Here is a 15,582-nt window from a genome sequence, read left to right on the forward strand (position 1 = left end):
AAAATTAAACTTGTGTTTTTGACATTGCATTTGATGATTTTTTAGGTCAATGTTACAGGAGTGAAGGTAATCCTAATGTTACTTTCAGCACTCCTGTGCGCGGCATGAAACTAGCTAACTCAGGAGCTAGAAATTACCCTGGACCTACCAATGGACTCAGTATTCATACCATATGTTTAGCATCTCACACTCTCTAGCACTGACAGCAGTGTAATAGCCTAGCCTGACATGCTGTGTGCTATTTGTCTCTCTGAGTCTCCATATGGGAGTTTAATTTTATTTTTCTATTACAGCCAATGAATTCATGATTTGCATGTTAAGAAATACAGCACAACAGGTGTCTACTTTGGCCTGTTCTAAAATTGCTCCAGGGAATCTATTGTTAAGGCTTGTTAACACACAGATCTAGTGTTAATGCTTTTTTTTCTGCTTATTAAATGCTTAGTAAGCAGCAATTAACAATGAATGTGTGCATTTACTAAGATATACATCACTCCCACATTGTATTGGCTCCCCCTTTTTAAAGCTGACACTTAAGAATCAGCTGTATACAGCAGAGCTGAAGTCCTGAGCACTGTAGCAGGCCATACTGCCCAGAGGTGAATATTCAGTGAGCTCTGTAAAAGGGCACCAAGTATCTCAATGCCAGGTATTTTGAAGGAAGAGCAACAGAAAATGCATTAAACTATTGGCTGCAAAGCTCAAGGCCACAGAAGGTGGACTTCCAGGACTCACTAATATATAGGTTATCTCTTCTTCAGCTCTCTGTTGAAAGACAGGTTCTTTGCAATTACTCACTGAACCGTGGGTGGAATCGTTCCAGATTTGCAAAAAGGGAGGTATTGGGCGGGGAAAAGGATGTTTCACAAAAGAGGACAGCCACCCAGTGCAGAAAGTGTATGAATGCTTTCATCCGCTCTGCCAGGGCAAGTTACTCTTCTCATTACTCTCAACTCACGCACTCACAAACCCATCACACATCCACAAGGGATCTCACACCTCAAGGGACAACACCACTAACTCTCACACACACCCTCACATCTCCATCAGGCTCATATCCTCTGGAGCTCACGTCCTCATCCTGTCCATGCCTCCGCTCACCACACAAACATTCCACACAGTGTCATGTGTCCTGCTCACACTCTCTCCATCTGCTTTTATGCAGGAGAAGCTGGCTCACATCAGCAGGAAGAGGTCCCAGACCGGGGGTGGAGTGGTCCACATTAGACCCCTCGCTCACTTTGATAAACATGCCATTGTGCTGACTAGTGAGGGCGTGGACCGTGCCTGCGGCAATGGTGAGGTTAGCAGCGAACACCCACGTGAGGATCATACACCACATCATCCCTCTCTCAATGCAACTGTGAGTGCTCTCTCTCCTGCTTTTGACGCTGCTGCCATGCACTAATTATCTCTACTTTGGTTCACAGGGAGCTCTGCCAACGGATCAACACCCTCAGCCAGCCAGTCCCTCAGCTCCACCCACGTCCTCACATCCACCTCCATTGAAGATGTGGAAATAAGCAGCCTGGAAGACCTGTCACAGCGCTTACCCACACCCTGCACCAGCGCTGAGACATGCACACCTCAGTGAAACATAGGCCTAGAGCAGGCTCGGATTCGCATTTGGTGTTACCACATGGACACGTGTCTACAGCAGGAGGAGGCAGGTTCAGCCAAGCTCCCCGACACCCAGAGGACTGCTGGGTAGAGGCAGTTGTGAGGTCCGAGTCGGATGACAGGCCTCCAACACACCGTGGAAAGTCAACAGAAGGCGGGGTAACATCTTTTAGAGCTGTTGGAAGCCCCAAACAGAGTGGCACGCGAGTCGGAGGAATGCGTCCGCCTGCTGATGAAGTGAGGCCCACATGTGTGTGTATGGATGGCTCCATGGGGAGGATGGTGGATGTCATGGAGACCCTGGTCCAGCAGAACATGGAGATGCGCACAGACTTGCACTCCATTGCAATAGCCATGGGTGAATTCCTGCAGTCACAACGCGAGAGGGAAACAGGGCACCTTGACGTCCCTCCTGGTGCTCCTTCCCCTCAAGGGGTCAGGCTGGAGCCTTCAGCTCCAAAAGGGAGGAGGAGTGGCAGCTGGACACCCAGGGTCATCCACTCAAAAATCTCAGAGTCCGCTCCCTCCGAGTCCCCTTTGCCTGTGACCCCCTCAACCTCGTCCTCTGTCACCTCAGAGGGAGCAGCCGGCCCACAGGAAGACAGGCAAAGCAAGCCGGGGCCCGAAAGTTCTCAGCTCTCCAGAGGACCCACGCCAAAGTCATCAGAAGAAACAGGACCAACCATTGCACAGGATGCCTCTACAGCTACTGCAGATGTTAGGACAGCACCTAAAAGAAGTGGTAGCCTAGGAGAGTTAAGAATTTCTGATCATAAGTGGTTGTATGGATGATTTTGATTCTTTATAACTTGCAAATATGTTTACTTTCACAGAATAACGTGTAATGCTGTCTTTCAGCTTCATTTACAGGCTTTGCGAATCTTCCCCCTGCATCACCCCCCTGCTCCCCGCCCCCCCGCCCACCCACCACCCCCCCAACTAGCTGCACGCAGCTGGACCATGAGTGACTCTGGAGAAAGAAGTGTGTGTCGAAGCCTCATGCAAGCACTCTCCCACGCACACGGGTCCTTCCTCCATCACACTCATCTCACTGTCCCGAGCATTTTCAATGCTGCCTGCTGGAGTTCACTTTCAGTTGCCCATCTGAGCTGACCTGCAACTCCACCCACCCACTGATCACACTCCCAAGCAGCCCCTGAACCCGTCCAGCACGAGACTCCATTCACTTTTGATTTCAGAAGTATGGTAGTTGTTAAGTATGATGCAGCTCCCCAGTCCTTTTCCCTCCTCCAGTCACCCATGTCCTTTCGCCCATCACTGCTCACCAACCCCCACACCCACCCCCCCTCCCCCTGCCCCCCCAGGCGTCACCTTCCATCTCCTCACCTGCCAACCAGAACCCTTTTCTTTCCAGGATGTCCAGCTGAACATACACGTTCCCTATTTTCCCAAGAATTCCACTCCCATTGACCTCCCCGACCTCCTCCTTCATTTCACTCCCTAGGAGGCAGTCTACAGACCTGTCCTTTGCACAGTCACCTGGACATCCCCCCGCCTCACACCTCCCTCCCCCTGAACGCCCCCCACCAAAACCTCACAACCCCCCCACCACCCAGCACACCTTGCTCTCCAAGTCAAACCTAGACCTTCCTCTCCACCCCCTAAACAATCACCTGCCGCAGACCATGGCCAAGACACTGATGTCCCGAAGCAGACCCCAGACATCAACGGTAACCTTCCACCTTCCGTGAGCTGCTCCGTGGTGGTGCCATGTCCAGGAGAGTCTGCCCAGTATGCACGTGTTCTTCCAGGGTCTGGTAGCTTTCAGGCTCCAGCACCTTCTGCTCCTTAGATGCCTGCGATGTGAGCAAGGCCCTGACAATAAGTCCCGACTCCTGCTCATCACGTTTGCCAAGATGTGTTCTGAACTGGCATGTTTACCCGCCAACGTGGGCGGTAAATTTGATGTTGGGTATGATTCCGGCAAGCAGGGCTTATAATTAGATGCAAGTGTATTAAAATGATGTTCCTGATGTCCAGTGGCGAGAAAGGCCACCCGCTATTGTCAGGCAGAGCAGACGATGGCAAACTGGTTTCACGACAACATGAACCCGATTTTTGGCCTTCCCGCCATATTGTCTGCTCACAACCACTTACACCTGACACCAACAGGGATGGAAAATTCCGGCCCAAGGCCAAGTGCCATGATTTTTTACTAAGGGTAGGATGCAGCAGGCCTCAATGTCTACCTAAGCTAGAACCAGGATTAAACCCCTTGCTGTTGATGTTAATCAGATCCATGCTCCATGCCATTGCCCAACTGGGCACCAGAATCAGTAATTCTGGTCAGATCAGCTGGTGTTGTCTTGTGCACTAAGACTTACACAGCTTCAATGAGCATCTTCTATCTAATTAATAGCTCCATGAACTGGGAACAGTGAAGTGATTCTTTTTTAAAATTTATTTGTTAATGGGATGTGCTGGCTAGGTCAGCATTTATTGCCCAACCCTTGAGAAGGTGGTGGTGAGCTGCCTTCTTGAACCGCTGCAGTCCATGTGGTGTAGGTATACCCAAAGTGCTGCTTGGGAGAGAGTTCCAGGATTTTGACCCAGCGACAGTGAAGGAATGGCGACATATTTCCAAGTCAGGATGGTGAGTGGCTTGGAGGGGAACTTCCAGGTGGTGGTGTTCCCATTTTTCTGCTGCCCTTGTCCTTCTAGATGGTAGAGGTCAGGGGTTCAGTCGGTGCTGTCGAAGGAGCCTTCCTGCAATGCATCTTGTAGATGGTACACACTGCTGCCACTGTGCATGGGTGGTGGAGGGTGTGAATATTTAAAGTAGTGGACGGGGTGCCAATCAAGCGGGTGGCTTTGTCCTAGATGGTGTCAAGCTTCTTGAGTGTTGTTGGAGCTGCACTCATCCAGGCAAGTGGAGAGTATTCCATCACACTCCTGACATGCGCCTTGTAGATGATGGACAGGTTTTAGGGAGTGAGGAGGTAGGTTACTCAGCGCAGGATTCCTAGCCGCTGACCTGTTCTTGTAGCCACAGTATTTATATGGCTAGTCAAGTTCGGTTTTTGGTCAATGGTAACCCCCAGGATGTTGATAGTGAGGGATTGAGCGATGGTAATGCCATTGAATGTCAAGGGGAGATGGTTAGATTCTCTCTTGTTGGAGGTGGTCATTGCCTGGCACTTGTGTGGTGCAAATGTTAGGGAGGGTGTCCATGCTGTACCTACACTCAACAGGAAACAAAAGGGTTGGCATAAAAGATCCAATTTTGAGAATGTGTGAGTCTCATCTGTCGGGAACCATTAACAGAAAATCATGGACCTTTTCCTTCTGGCTCGGTGTAAAACCTCAGAAAAAACCTTTTCCATTATCCATCCCTAATGACATCTGTGGCTTAAAAAATAAGGTCACTTATACCAATTCACCAGTGAATGAAAATAGTAAATAGCAAATAGTGAATCAGCCGAACTCTTGAAGAAATTATGGGCAATGTTTACAGCATCCATGGGCTAGTTAGGTTTGCTAATGGGCACATCACTGAAATTAGGCCATGGGACACAGTTTTGTCTTCTGTTCTGGCACATTACCAATGTAATCAGCACCATATTTAACTCTCACATTTACTGGGGGAAGGGGCAGAATTTAATGGTCTCTCCAGGGGCCATTTAATTGTTCCCACCACCTGCCCACATCTGCCCTGATTAAGTCTGAGTCAGGAAGGCCTGAGGATGGGCTTCTCACCCACTGCCAATTGAGGCCCTTAATTAGGCAATTAATGCCCACTTAAGGGCCTCACCCTGTCACCATTGGTATTACCCCAGCAACGAGCAGAGAGCTCGCCATGTGGGAAGCCCAAAGAGTAAACCCTATCGGGGTTGATTGCAGGCTTCCAGTGGTGGGGGGATCTCTGATTCAACGGCACTCAGCACCTGATCAAGGGACCCGACATCAGGATGGTGGTGCCCACTGACAGCCACCTCCTGGGTCTAGCTGCCTGTGCCTTACCCCCTCCCCCGCTACTTCCACCCCACAACCCCCACCCTGTGACGCAGCTGCTTGGGTCTATTGGCGATGTTGAGTCTCAGTTGGGTGTAGTACGGGCAGCAGGCCATGCCTTCCCATGGTGCTGCTGGGCAATGAAGAGCTGCTGGCCTCTGATTTGCTGGCAGCTCTAGTTGGTGGGACTTTCACCCCCGGGGGTCCTTCATCCCGAGGAAGGCCTGCCACTGCTCAGTTAAGCGTCTGCGTTGCAATTAATTCGGCGGGCCTTCTCGAAAAAATGTGACACGGACTTCTCGCCTCCAGCCAGCAGGCAAAACTCTCATTACCTCTATTAAGTACCACCCAAGGTGTGAGAACTGAGTGGTGCTCTCTCCCCTTAGTTGAGAAACAACACACAGCATAGGAAGGCATAAAAAGAGAACTGAGTATTTTTATATAAGGGAATATTGCACACAATATTGTTGGTTTAGGTTGTTAGGCATGATCATAAAAATTGAAGTACACAAGGCTGCAGGTTACCTGCAGGATTAAAAAAGACAATTCAGTGAGCAAATCTCCACTTGTTTTTGTGTGAATGTGAGTGCAGATAACAATTACAACAGGCATTTATCCTGTTGAGAGAGCAGTGTCTGGAGATAGAGGTAATAAATAGTTATGCATGCACAATCTCAGTGGTTGGGTTGCAACAGTACTGCAGATCATAAAAACCTGCAGATTAAATTGAAAACAGCAGAGTGCTTTCAAAGCAAAGAAAGCAATCAGATGTTATCAAGCTCAGATAGCTCACCACTGACCTGACTGCTGGAGGGAGTCCTCTTTTTAAAGGATTGAAATTCACAGGCAAAGCTAGCAACAGTTGATTACGCTGCTGGTTTTTCCTTCCTTGTAGACATATATCTTGCACAATCTCCATTGATTTATCTCTGTAATAACCCTTCCTGATTAAATTTCAGTTTGAATAGCCACAAGAAGAAGCATTATTCTTCATGTTGCTGTATTGTTGCTAATGTAATGGTGTTAGGTTCAGCACAGTGCTCGGTGCTGACCAGGAGTACCTTTGGTCTTAAAGGAGCATGTTTTATTTATCTACAAGTGAGCCATTGCCCCTTCCCATAATGCAATGTCCCTTCCCATAGGACAATGTCCCTTCCCGTAGGACAATGTCCCTTCCCATGGGACAATGTCCCTTCCCGTAGGGCAATGTCCCTTCTCAATGGGCAATGTCCCTTCCTGTAGGGCAATGTCCCTTCTGGTAGGGCAATGTCCCTTCTCAATGGGCAATGTCCCTTCCCGTAGGACAATGTCCCTTCCCATGGGCAATGTCCCTTCCCATGGGGCAATGTCTCTTCCCGTAGGGCAATGTCTCTTCCCGTAAGACAATGTCCCTTCTCAATGGGCAATGTCCCTTCCCGTAGGGCAATGTCCCTTCCCGTAGGACAATGTCCCTTCCCGTAGGACAATGTCCCTTCCCGTAGGGCAATGTCCCTTCCCATGGGGCAATGTCCCTTCCCATGGGGCAATGCCCCTTCCCATAGGACAATGTCCCTTCCCATTGGGCAATACACTTTCCCACAGCATAATGCTCCATCTTAACAACTGCCACAACCCATGTTCCGCAATTGAAGGAAAAACCAGTAAAACTTGGAAATGAATGGTACCAGTAAAGCTTGTGGGATTTGACAAATTTGAACTTCTTTTCCCTTCTGCCAATATCGGGTGGGTGGATTTCGACCACTATTTGTCATTAAGGCGATGTAAAATAGTTCTACATCAGCGTTTTACCCAGTTCTTCAGGGAGCTGAAATAAATCAGGTAAATGTTTTGATTGATGCTTTTTTTTACCTTAATTGTTTGTATGTGTGTGTTTGGGGAAAGGAGGATGGGACTGCAGGCAGACTATCAGGTGGTTCATAACTGGTTAGGGTACTACAAGGACTAAGACATGGCTGATGGACCCTGGGGAGGTCTTGACTTTGGTAAATCAAGTAAAATGTTTGAGAATAGGACCACTGAGCCAGTAAACATCTCTTGGATTTTAATTTCTGTTGTCTGCAATGGACGTGAAAATTGGAAGAAATAGGTAACGGATGGCTGATCCAATATCATCTGTTATACATTATCACCCAAAGTTTGTCTGAGCCCCCAGTGCTCCTGACTGCCCAGCATTTGCTGCTTCAAAGCTCGCGAGCTGCAGGGAGAAAGTGAAGAGAGATCTGATGCCAGAATATTACGCAAACTGATGGGGTCATTTCTGGAAGCACAAAACATTTGAGTTTGTCTCAGAACCACAGTTCCCATGCGTTGACTATTCACCAACACTGGCATTGACACTGTGGGGGAACCAGTATTGCGAAAGACAATGGGGTAAATTTGTGCTATTGGCAAATGACAGGCGGAGCCTGGTGGTAGGCCGTCCATTCTAGCAGCCAATTGCCCCCATGATCATGAGGCTGTGCCCTCAGCTGAATTCACCAGATAAAATGAAAGGCAACAAACAAGCACTCGACAAAGTTTACCACGTTGAAGACTGGGCAAGGGCTGCTGCCCACAAGGTAATATTCAAGAAGGGGAAGGGAGTGGATTGGGGTGTAGTGGATGGGGTGGGTCCCAATCGAGATCTAACAAACCTGTTTGCTAAGGGTCTCATTGCCCTCCTGCTTTTCCTATGTTAAATGACAGTTTTTAAAGGCTGGATGGTGGGAGGGGAGGGGGTGTGGGAGGTGCTGGGTGGCGGGGGGGTGATTGGATGTTGTCAGTAATTTTTCCCCATGTCACTGGCAATACCACTCTGAAGCATGTGCCTGGTGAGACACTGTTAAGTATTGCTTCTCTCTTCCAGTAAGAAGCAAACATTTTTTGGTGCTACATATCCCGCAGCAGTGCAAATTCATGCTACCACTCTGGGATCTTACAGTGACATTTCAACTCTCTTGGTCACTGCCAATGCTCTTAATAAAAGCCATATTACATTATTTTGGTCAGGTTTTATTGACAATTATACTCACACAATTAATGTGAAGGGAGCCCAGTAAAATAAAAAAGAATTCTGCGATTCACAAAAGAAAGAAATTTAGTGTTGAGGAAAAGGCAGCGAATACTACATGTTAAATTCCTCTGGCTGCTAGATATGCAAGAGAGAAGGGGATTAAAAACCTCTTTAAAAACTAATAACACTTCACTGCACTGTACATTAATTTAAAATGTCAGCAGAGCCTTGCTTGTTGCTGTGAGAGCTTCTGTTGCTCATTTCTGTTAGTGCAATAACTTGTCAAGTAACACAATGGAGAAACCCTATCGACTGGTGAAGTGCATGTCCGTGTAGGCTGGGTGTGCAGATGGCATAACATCACTTTGCCTTTTTATCTATTATTTACACATCATTGTTTGTGATATTTTTATTGCCCAGGATACATGGAACTGAATAACTCCAGGGAAAATGAAAAAATAATCATCATCATTTTAATGACCTCCATTGAATAACGTGTGGTTAAAGAGACCAGTGCCTCAACAGCAATTCTTCTCAGCACATCCTTTTATCAGAGTAATCATCATAAGACATCTGTCATTTTTTTTTTTAGTTATCATTTCGGGCTGATTTCATCAAACCCATGTTTGCAGGAAGAGATGTGATGTGTTGTGATGCTGATTCCCTGACCTACTGCAGCACATTTTGACTTTGTGAGCTAGCATAAGACTCGCGGTAGCCAATCAGCAGCCATTTTACAGCTTTCCCAATTTTTTAAACCTATTGAAGCCATTGGGAATAAAAGTCAGGATGGAAGTGAACCAGGCTAATGATTCACTATCTACCCTCCTGTCCATTGTGGCACACCATCAAAACGGCCATGAAGCTGCAACGCTACATGCCCATATTGCTACCAATTGCGATCTATGCCAGTGGGACATGGAAGAGAACAACAAAGGTGCCACATCAAGTTGGACGTCGTTACCAGCATTGCCTATGTAAGATTCTGGGCATCACATGGAGAGACAGCAAGTGCTATAGGGAACTGATCCGCCTGCAGGAAATCCTGAGGGAGAGGCAACTGAGACGAGCAAGACACGTATTTCGCCTCCTGGGCATTCGGCCCACCAGAGTGGCCGTAGTATGGACACCACCATACATGGAAAAAAAAAGACGAGGCTGGCCAAAGAAGACCTGATGAAGTACATTTAAGGAGAATCTTCATGAGCAGGACACCACCTGGGCTAGCATGAAAGAAATTGCGATGGACTGGGGATAGAGTCTTGCTCTGTCTTGACTGGTGGCAGAGTTTTGCTGCTCATTATCATGCAAGGGACCTGAGGAACTAAGCCTAAGTTCATTGTTACTTCTCACTTAGAGGATGGAATTGATGGATTTATTTTGATTTTTAGTGAAGTACTGAATTATAAAGGCCTTTACAGTAAATTAATCTGGAGAAATGAAGAGTAGATCTTTCTTATTCATGTTCCCAGCATATGAATTCACAATATGGGAGTTTATCTCAGAAATGTAGGATACAATTTTACCAAGAACTTTGAGAGCCTGACATTGAACCTAAAAGTGGGTTTTGAGGCCCACGCTTGCCAGCAGCGAGACCAGCTCTGCAAATTTACTGAATGAGGCCTCCTAATTGGCTGCCTGCGGGCTTGCTGTCTAATTAAGGAGAGTGTGCGGGCTCCTGATACTGCTGGTCCAATCAGAGGGCTGGCAGCTCGAGGGCCATTGCAGCCCCATCAGGAGAGGTAGGCAGTACTGACTTACCAATCTTCTCAGATCGCGAAAGTGCCTCAAAATGGAGGGGAAACCTCTCTAGGGGTTTCATTGGAGCCACGGGTGCTGCCTTTCATGCCCATAGCACCATCTTTGGGGGGGTGAAGTCTTCAGGTCTGATGGCCCCCTCTCCCTCATAAGTACCAGACCATCCCTCCCTCACCACCGCCCGGCCGACGCAGGGCAGCCGCCTTCATGAAACTGGCGGCCTCCCCTCATGGCGGGGTATCACCCGGTTAACGACAAAACCTGGTGGCACTGTGCCTCTGCCATTTTTGGAGTTTTTGTCATGCCTGGTAAGACAAATGTGGCTGGAGGCAGAGTCTGAAGTGGTGATTCCCTACACTGGGGGCAGAACATTTTGTGCCCGTTGGCGGTGGGCGTGTTTGGCAGTGTGAGTGGACAATGTGGCCAGAAGGCCAAAGATCGGTTTCCCATCATCGTGAAACCAGTTTGCAATCGCCCGCTCTGCCTGTCAATGGCGGGCTGCGTTTCCCACCATCTGACGTTGGGAACTTCATTGTAAAATATCTACATATCATAAGCCCAGCTCATCGGAATCATCCCCCACGCTGGATCATCCAAGCATGTTGGCGTGATTGCATAACTGTGCATAAGCCACCTGGAGAGCTGCACTTCACTCGGAACTTCGAGGTTTGTTTGCCTCCCTTGCTTCAGGCAGCATTCACGGTCATCGGCACCAGGCCTTGCATGCAGCAACACATCACTTTTAGGGGGGCTCACAGTCAGGTCTCTACCTATCAGACCAGCCATAAGGAGGGGTGGCTTTTCAATGGCTGCAGGGCTAGGGCTTTGCTTGGGGAAGGGGGAGAAGTGGCCACAGGCAAGAGAAGAGGTTGCAGGGTGAGGGCTGTACTGAGGAAGGGTGTGTGTGCGCACACATGTTGAACTGTGCAAGTGGCCTTAAGATTCTGATGGCTGAGGAGGCAGTTTCCAGAGGAGATGAGGCCAATTGAAAATGTGAGGGTGTGTGTGAGAATAGGTGGTGATGTCCCTTGAGCTGGCAGTGAGTGAGATGCCAGTGAATGTGTGATTGGCTTGTGAGTGTATGAGCTTAGAGTGATGAGATGGTTGCCTTACCCTGGCAGCACGGACAAGATCATTCATTCTCTTTCTGCATTGGATGGCCAACTCCTTCTGTGCAGCATTGGCACTGATCACCATTGCCATTGTCTCCCAAGCCAGAGTTATGAGATTTTTTTTTCCGTTGAGACTATCAGAAATTGCCATTGCCGGCTACATTTCAAGCCATCGTAGCGGGGTATTGGGAAAGTTTTCAAGAAGCAATAATCACGCCTCGGATAAACCTCAACGGCTACGATACTGTCGCTTCTGGACCTCCTGCGACCAGAGCGGGGATAGAGGACATTACGGCGGGCCTCCATGGCATCCAAAAGGTGTTTCAGGGACACGTCACTGAATCAAGGAGCTGCAGCCTTCTTGCCTTTCGGGGCCATGTCTGTGCAGTAGCCCTGGGCTGGAAGCACTGAGAGGTGTGCACACGGCTGCACTTTTAAGTATGCCACCCGGTGTGAGGAAGCAGTGAGGTGACGGTGTGTTGGGAAAATGAGAGCCTGCCCGCCATCGAAGCGGTGTGTTTCCCGGGAATGCATGATGAGTGAGGCAGGATTGGGGACAATGTGGCGTGAAAGGCCACCATTGCGCGTGGCGGGTAAAACATTCTTTTTCCTGAACGCTATCGCACTTAGTGAAAATCTGGGACAATTCCACCCTGGGAATCCTCATCTGGATCTGACCTTGAGGATGATTTTCTGAGTGAGTTGAGGCACCCTGGTCTTGATAGGCTGAAAGTGGACCCCACCAGGAAGGAGGAATCCAGGTCAGGGAAGTCGGCTGGATGAAGAGATTGAGTGGACGTGGCTTTGGACAAATCCCCTTCCCACCTTCCCGAGTGACAGATAGACTTTTCAGTTGCAGGACATAGGTAAAGGTGGAAGCTGCCCCAAAGGAAATGGGGTGTCCTCCAACCTAACCCTCAAAATTTAACAGGATGCATTCTGGAGGGCACAGGCAGGTATCGCTGCCCAAATTACACCCAAGGAATTTTTGGACCAAGGCATTAAAAAGATAAAAGTATGCAGAAACTGCATGTCAAAAATTGCAAGCAGATGCCAAATCTTTCTGGGGCCATGTCCATTTTTGTGGTCAGTAAGGTTTTTCTTGAAATCATAGCTAAGAGTGACTATGGATGATGGCAGGCTGGAGTACTGTGATGATAAGCCTGTAGATGGAAGTGACTAGCAAAGTTTAGGGTAACAATTTTGTAAAATTCTATCCAGTGACTTTTTACCAGTCTTAAGGAGAATTTCCAGAGTTCAAATAACAGGTTGGACATTTTTCACACAAAATATCTCCTAGCACCCACATATAATTGATTGAGAAATGGCAGCAGCTGAACATCAAACTCATGATACTGTAAAAGATGTAGGACTCCCAAATGAGAAAGATTGTTAATTTAGATTCTAACTTAGTGTGAACAGTTACACCAGTTTGATCAAATATTAAAAAGTGCATTCAATGAGGTGTGGCATGATGGCACAGTGGTTAGTGCTGCTGCCTCATAGCTCTATGGGACCTGGGTTCAATCCTGACCAGACCTTGTCTGTGTGAAGTTTACACATTCTCCCTGTGTCTGTGTGGGTTTCCTCCCACTGTCTAAAGATGTGCCGGTTAGGTGGATTGGCTACAGTACATTGTCTGTGAGTGTGTGCCCCGTGATGGACTGGTGTCCTATCCTGGGTGTACCCTGCCTAGTGCTTCTTGGGCTAGGCTTTGCTTTCCTCTGACCCTGAATTGGATGAGGCAGTTCTGGAAAAGTGAATGTTTAATGAGATATCAAGGGAAGTCTCTTCTTCTTATCATGGTAACATCGTCACCCATTAGTTCTTTGACAAGATAATCCTTGTGCTACTTCCTCATGATGTAATCCTTCCAAGAGTTTCCTCAGGTAGAAGTGTTCTGGATGGCTGCAATATGCCAATGGCTGTCTTCAGAGATGGAGGTAGTCCAATACCCCCTCCCCCTTCAGCATCAGGAGCACCTTTTGGCCTAAAGTTGTCCTTGTGAAAATTGGGCAGTGTGTAAATTGGACAGGAACAGATTTTCCGATTCATGCCAACCACTGTCAAAGCTTGCACAATTGAATAAATGAATCTGGAGCTCATTAACTGTGTGGAGATTGAACTTGGGACTGGCAATTGTTTGAAATTCTATTCAACTCGGCGTATTGCAAGGTTACAAGGATCTCCCTGATAGACAGTAGGGTCTGTATACTGATTAATTCAATCCATCCAAGAGTAGTGTGCTAATAGTTTGTTGAACAGAGTCACAAATGATCGCATCATCACTTTGGGAAACACAGCAGCGCATTGCATTAATAAATGATTTGTTCCAAACTGTTTCTGAGTGCTGGGCAAGTATTCCCTAGAGCAGCCCTGTGCTCAACCATATACTAAGTCAGTACTGCGTTAATGTGATGGAAATAGAAGGAACACTGCACTCATCAAAGGTTGTGCTTGGACTCTTTCTCTCTTTCTCAGCTGAAAATTCAGCCAGACTTTGATGGATTCCCTTGTGTAGTGTGCCCTTTACCCGGTATACTGTCTATCAAGAAACAGTCGCTTCAAATAAAATCATCTGCTCTGTGTGTGCTTTTTTTCTGGTGGTTTTTGTTTCCCCTCAAGAACCCTTTAAAGGCTTCAAAAATTTATTAATCTATTTACCGTAAGCAGATCATTTAACACTGTGCCTTTGCATCTATCAGATGGATGTAGAATTGAAAATAAGCTGCAGAAAGATTAAATAAATTCGCACAGTTATGTAAGAATATGTCTAATTTAACATAGTGCAAACTGTTACCATGGCCAATGCCTCCCATTTAAGCAGTTGATAATGTTGTCCTACCTCACACTGATCCTCTGAGTATGGTGTCCTGGACTAACAATCAGGGCTAGCCTTCTCTTGCTCTTGTCATGTACTAGAAAGTTCCTTTTATCATCCATTGAGCAAGGATTTGGAGAATGTCATTCTTCAGTTTGTTTACAGAATCTATTTCATGAAACAAGGAGAAAAGCTGCAAAATATGTAGGGATAATATTTAATATATTTACAATGCCAGTACTTCTGACCTCAACCATCAATTATGGTACCATCGCCCATAGCCTTTACAAAGGCTGAAACATTGGCCTCCATTTTTGAGCTTCATAAGAGGCACTGACAACTTGCTTCTATATGCAACCCCTTGACTTTAAATGGTATATGCTTTCATTATGAGAAAAATGTCTGAACCTAGATTTTACAGACAATGTTGCCTGACTGACAGAAATGATCATCACTCTTGTATCAGCCCTTAAAATGTCCAATGAGGAACTCCTGAATTTCAGGGGTTTTTTTTGTATCTTCACATACACCTTTTTAAAAACCTTTGGAGGATAAGTGAGAAAGCGCTGGAATTGGTCGCAGGCTGATTATCAACTAGTCGAACCACATCATGAATACTCCCTCTGGGCCCAACAAGTCCTGGAGTCAGACTTGAACCTGGAGCTTCTGGCTCAGAGGAAGGGGCTCTACCTATTGAGTCACAAGATCACCTAATTGCTGAGTTAACTGGAAGGAAATAAAATGCCCAGTTCCTTAACAACTTTCTCTCACCATGTGCCCCAGAAATATGAAGCCGAATTGCACTGATGCCACAGGTGATAATGGAGTTAGACAAGAACATTTGGTCATCACATCATCAGCCATCAAAAATATCTTCTCCTGTACAGTACCAGCTTTAATCTAATTTAGCCTGATGCATCACAGACTTGGACAAACATTGACACAATGAAACAATAGTAGGTGCACCGTATCTGCTGCATTTAGTGGTGCAATCATATCACCAATAGTCATATCAGATAGAGAACTACTCAATCCCTCCCAAGTGTCACAACGGCCAAAAAATGTTTAACACTGTTTGGGCATGTGAGCAGACGTAGCCAATCACATGACACCTCCTGGGTACTCAGAGCCTGTCGACTGAAGGCCATAAGACACAAAACCATAAGATGTAGGAGCAGAAGTAGGCCATTCGGCCCATTGTGTCTGCTCCACCATTCAATGAGATCATGGCTTATCTGATAATCTTCAACTCCACTTATCTGTCTTTTCCCCATAATCCTTGGTCCCCTTACTGATTTAAAATCTGT

At 47.0% G+C, this 15,582-nt stretch overlaps 1 non-coding gene across 1 annotated transcript; it reads right to left on the reverse strand.

The window, feature by feature from the left end:
- Window positions 1-11,576: 11,576 nt before the first annotated feature.
- On the reverse strand, window positions 11,577-11,713 carry LOC144682346 (U4 spliceosomal RNA). The gene has a single exon (XR_013576997.1). It is a non-coding gene; the product is annotated as a U4 spliceosomal RNA (small nuclear RNA).
- Window positions 11,714-15,582: the final 3,869 nt, after the last annotated feature.

Source organism: Cetorhinus maximus, chromosome 6, assembly GCF_964194155.1.
Source record: "Cetorhinus maximus chromosome 6, sCetMax3.hap1.1, whole genome shotgun sequence".
In the NCBI taxonomy this organism is placed as follows: Eukaryota; Metazoa; Chordata; class Chondrichthyes; order Lamniformes; family Cetorhinidae; genus Cetorhinus; species Cetorhinus maximus.